Genomic DNA, 5,914 nt, shown 5'->3' on the forward strand with positions numbered 1-5,914 from the left:
ACCTACCAAGTCCTAGCGACAAATGATACTGATATGCAGCCTGTAACTGCCTTGCATGTAGTTATTTGCTCACAAACATGTACCATGGAGAACTAATTAAAGAAAAAGGAAACAGTGGAAGATGCAATCGGTACCGCGCAACAAGTACTTCTGAAACATGGTAACAGTGGTTCCTTGGAGTGCTTTTCATGGACTACATTGTGACCAGCATAGGCAAGACCCACATAACGTGAGGACTGCAGTGCAGTCCGAACGCAGAACGCAGTTCATGAAGTAGTACATCTCAGGCTATGGTAGACGCATATCCCCTGATAAAATGCATATACCTTGGGAGGCTTGGAGTGAAGTTCGACCAAAGAGAGTAAAGTATAACGAGAGCAGGGTATGTCGGATATCCGTTGCTCTTTAGTATTTGTCATTTTCATCAGCAAGTACAGATCTACTCTTCAATCACATGAAACATTATTTGTGTGATAAGCCAAACAAAATCATATATTTCACTTTGATGTTACATACCAAATTAATGCCTTCTAGGTGATCGAAATCGTTCGGTATAGCCAAACAAAAGGTTTTTCTTCTTGGCTTTTTTGCCAATCGGTCAGATCTACCATACTTGTGAACCCTTCCCCGCAGCAATGATGCATTGTTTGCTCGCGGCTCCTATTTTGATCTTCTACATTTTACCAAGGCAGTCTTGACGAAACAAAGAATCAGACTCAAGATCACAAACTATATCTTGTCACTTTACATGTTTCGTTTCACTTTGAGTGTGACAGTTTATAGTCCATGCCTTTCTGTCCTTGTTATCTTTTGCCTAGCACCTCGAAAAACAATAATCGAGTTGCATATGTGAACAAGCGTAGGGCTAGAATTGTTAAATAATAAGAGAATGAGCAAAATATAAGTAGAGAAAGTAGCTTATTGCGGTTCCCGCGAGCCGAAAAGGTCAACCTGAGTAATGTAAACCCTTGAAAACGATACGCACAGCCACAAGATTCTGATGCAACACAAAAGAATAAGTAATGACTAATGAGGAAGCAATGCAAGCAAGGTATTTAATCTTAGAATATAGAAATATAATGCACCATATATAGGAAAGACACAGTTTGGTTACAACGTAGCCAAATGCAATGTCTGCTAAGGTTGCATCCACACAGAATGTCCCTTTAGAGATCAAAATACTACCAACTAATACATGATATTAGCAGTGGTTTATCCCTCACCTATGAGCAAAAGCACAGTTTTAAGATTCCATTCTAGATGGCAAAAGCATTCAATGAAACCCAAGTTGCATAGCTTTAAATCAGATTTAGATTATAAAAAATGTACAAAAATTTTACGAACCATATACTATGAATTATCATAATTCAAATGTAATATTTTTTCTGTCAGTCAAATCTTGAAGGAACCCCAAGCATTGTAGGAAATTTCACAGCCAACACAAAACTTAGAAAGTTAGAATACAATTTCATGATCGTGTGTACCTGATAAGTGTGATTTGAAATAACTTGAAAAACTGGATGAAATTGAAAATTAAATGGTCTCCCTTGAGAGCCACCAATGGACATTACATATGCAAGAATGAAAAAAAAAAAAAAAAAACAAACAAACAAATGGAGAAAAACCATTACGGCTGAAATTGAATATACAAAATTAAAAAGAGTACATGAATATATATTTTTCTGTAGACATACCAAGCAGATGAAGGAAAAGCATCGTCAACTTATAAACACATTAAGCAGATCAATGATAACTCTTCCGGTGAAAATTATTACATGTGCAGAATCAACAAATTGGTGAAATATATATTTTTAGTATTAAAATGTAGATTCTAATATTAAAATAAATAATGCATGTTTTCAAAAGGAGATCAGCTTAGAAAGACCGTTATACTATCTTTTTTAAATCTAAATTCAATTCATATACAATAAGTTAAGGTGAAATATCCTGAAACTTAAAATAGACACACGAAGATAACAAATTCAGAACTAAACCAAACAACTCCTAGAAAAACTCAGCAGCTATATCGTCAAAAGCTAATCAAGGGCATTTACCTTGACCAGAAGCTTGAATCTTACACAGAAAGCATTGTTTAATTGGTCCAATTCAGAACGGAAGTGCTGCAAGTAGACGAAAGATGACAACATATTGAAAAAAATGAGCATCAATTTTAATGACATCAGCATTATTTATCAGTGCCAAACCAAAAGGCAGAAAAGTTACATTCAAAATTCTTCAGCAATCTCTCATACTTTCAGCACATTCACAGGTCAATATCTAAAAACTCCAAACTGTAACTGTGACACAATAAACCACGTTATTCTGTTCCCAGTTACTTCAAGCTAAAATATGAGTAGTAATCACATAAATTCTATGTTCATAAATTTTCCTTCAACAGCAAAATGAGTCTGTTGACTTATTTTCTTATTTTTAATGTGTGTCCCTAAACTTCATAAATGAAGGACAACTGTATGGTATATTAGCATACACCTTGATGAATTAGCTTCATAACTGGAATCCTCGTAACCGATATCAGATATAAAATATGATGCAAATCATCATTTCTCATTTTCTAATCAATTAGTAGTTACCATATTAAAAAAGAAGGAGAAAATGCAAGTCTTTTCCATTTAAAGAAAAACATTCCAGCAAATGATTAATAAGAGATTCAGAATGTGAAAAAAGAATATGAATTTTGAATTCAAAACCGAAAAGCCAAAAAAATAAAAACAAAGTGATTTACACAAAACCAAAGCAAACAGCAAACCAATGCATTGGTCCAAAGAAAAACAGAAGGTACTCTAATCGTAAATGGATTCAGTTAACAGCAGAGGTGCTGCAAGCAAACCAAAAGCAACAGAAGATGACGACCACTGTGGTTATCATAACTCCAACTTTATCATCCGATTTCCTCTTTTGGGCATAAAATGAAAATAGTTGAGTTGTATGGATATGCACGCACCCAGCATCAAATTTCTATGAGAAGCTTTTTTCTTTTCATGTGATCAAGCTAGTTCAATCAAGTTTAGAATTCAATCTTTCTTATTAAGGAGATTGGCTTTCTGTTTTTCCAACATAAAAATGATGATTTTTACACAAACTTTTTGAACCCTCAAAGCACAATGAGAAAATAACAGAATAACTTCACTTGGACATGAAATAACTTATAGTCCTGTTTGAAAGTGTGAAACTTACACAAAGTTACCAAAATAGATGAACCTGCAAAGAAGCAACATTACCAATACAGTGCGATCCACAACTTATCAATGCCTATGATGAAGCTCCTCAAGACCTGTTTGACAAAGAGAATGTTGTTGAAACAAAGAGAATGTTGTTGAAACAGAAAAAACCTATTTGCAGTTACAGCCCATTTGATTTCTAACAAATAATCAGGGACATAACATGAACATCTTTTAGAAACAGACACACTAACAATACACTCTCAAAGCTATCAAATTCACCACTCCACAACCATAAGAACCGGAGTTTTGTTTGACCATTCTAGGGTAAGCTTTAATAACCATAGTAACAATCAACTATACACTCATCAATCAATAAAACAACGAACCTTGAACTTAGAACCTGACCTCCAGCAGTTTTGAACCTTGAACTTGAAACCAGAACCAATCATATCTTCAGATACTCGGATCCTCCTCCTTCGCACATGCATTAATAACATGATTAACATCAATCAAGATCAGTAAACAGATCAACTAACATCAATATAGCTATCAAAAATATAGCAAACAAATGATCAAAGATTTCCTGGACATCTACCTTTAAGGCATAAGCAAGCGAATTCTTATCAAAGATCAAAGCCTATATTTCGGAGTTCTCATCTGATGAAGCAAGCAATGTCACTGTGACCTCACATATTCGATGGAGGACAATTCCCTTCAAGGCCTCAAAATAATCACAGACTATCTATAAGAAACAACTGAAAACTTAATCTTGCATGGGAGATTTAGAACACCCTGGCAACTTTGGACTTGTCCACCTACTCTAATGCTTTAGCTTCTAAGATTTCTTGTTATTTGTTTCATTCCTTGTCCAAGGAAACTACAGGCATATCTAGAAGCAAGATAATGGAAGGAGAAGCGTATGACTACCTTAAAAGAGATATGGATACGCATACCCAGATACAGTATACAGTGTGCATTTTAAAGTAAATTTTATCAAACATGCATACATATAAAGCAAAGAATCCTACTAAGTTTATCGGTCACTTAAAAATGGTACTATCAATGAGAAACTGAAATTGAAATGCAGTCACCATTGAAATCACAAAAAAACCAACCAAAATCATATACACATTTACCGCAACACCAAATTGAAATCACATTCAAACAAATTCTGCACTCCACCAAAAAAAATCCCAACAAGAGAAGACATGAATGAAATTTACCTCGTCGTTTGTTCCCATTTGGTTGCTTCAGAGCACCTAAACAAAGAAAACAAACAAATTGAGAACCAAAACCCAATTGGATATTTCAGATTCACGACTTGAATCGTACCTCTACCCAAAGAAGAGAAAAAGGCACCTGGACTGTTGAAGATGTCCAAAATGGAGGCCATGGCGCGCACGACACTGCAAATTCATTTTCTGTCCAAACAAGCAAAGAAGCAGATTCTCGCCCTCTGTGTCAAGCCCAAGCCATCCTCTTTACCTTGCTCATGATTTTGTTTCTCATTGTTCAAACATTCACATCTATGCTTAGGAAACAAGTTGAATTATCCAAGAAACAAGTTGAATTATTCCCTTTTCCCGCCTCAAAAGGCAAGTTGTACAAAGTCCAAAGCCATTCTTTACTTCTTGAACACACTAAAAAAACATCTCTAAACGCAATAGCCATCCGATAATCCAACCTAAAACTTCTTCTTTTATTATGAGATTAAACAAAACCTTACCAAGCAAACAGAATCAAGCATCCTAACTATGACTTAAAACCAGTAACCAAAAGTACTAATCAAATTTATTAATAAAATCTGCCTATTAAGGAAAACCACATTTCTAATTAAACTATCAGACAGCTAATTACTTGACACAAAATTAATCTTATACCTGATGAAACCCAGGTTCATGAGTCAACCCAACGCCGAGCTCCGCCACGCACGAAAACACGCGGGAATCACTCCCATACAAATCACCATACCTCATCAAGCACGAGTCGAAAACCCTAGCCAAAACCTTAGCCAGCGAATGGCTAATGGCGAATCCGCCGCCGCCGAACGCCATGTCGAAGCCGTACTTGACATTCTGCATGTAGCTCTCGGAGTTGCTCCCAATGTAGAACCACCGATCATGATCGTACTTCGCCAGCGTCTGCACCAAATTGTCGCTCATCCTCCTCAGCCCTATAAACCCTGGTGGAGAACGAGAGCCCACTCCTAGCCACCAACACAATCCGCACCTCTCCGGCAACCGTTTTGGCAAACCCAGCGACCGCTTCGGCGTTGGGATCGGCTGTAGAAAATCCAGACTCTTTCTCCAAAGTTTTGGTGCGGAAGTTCCAAACAAGAAAGCTGGAACGATCAGAGTCAATTAGGGTTCGCAGAGAGAATTTGAGTCGCTTTGAGGGGTGACCGTTATGCCTCCTTCTAATACTTAAATGGGTTTTCAAAATTAAACCCCAATTCCACGTGTCGTATTTATTAGACCTTCCGTTTTTTTTCTTTTTCTATTTTTTATCAAAACCTTTGGAATCTTGAATAATTATCTACATTTAAACTTTTATTTTTCCTTTCAAAACATATTTTTCTCAAATGTCTTTTCATACAAGGTACATTTACATCATCAATTTTCAAGTCATCTGAATGGAGTTGTGAATTATCAAGACCGGATTGAAAGCTCTCAATTCCTTCATCCTTTTCATTATTATCCAATCAAAATAAACGTTTATAATTTCTTCGATTT

This window comes from Fragaria vesca, linkage group LG6 (assembly GCF_000184155.1).
Source record: "Fragaria vesca subsp. vesca linkage group LG6, FraVesHawaii_1.0, whole genome shotgun sequence".
NCBI classification, from domain to species: domain Eukaryota; kingdom Viridiplantae; phylum Streptophyta; class Magnoliopsida; order Rosales; family Rosaceae; genus Fragaria; species Fragaria vesca.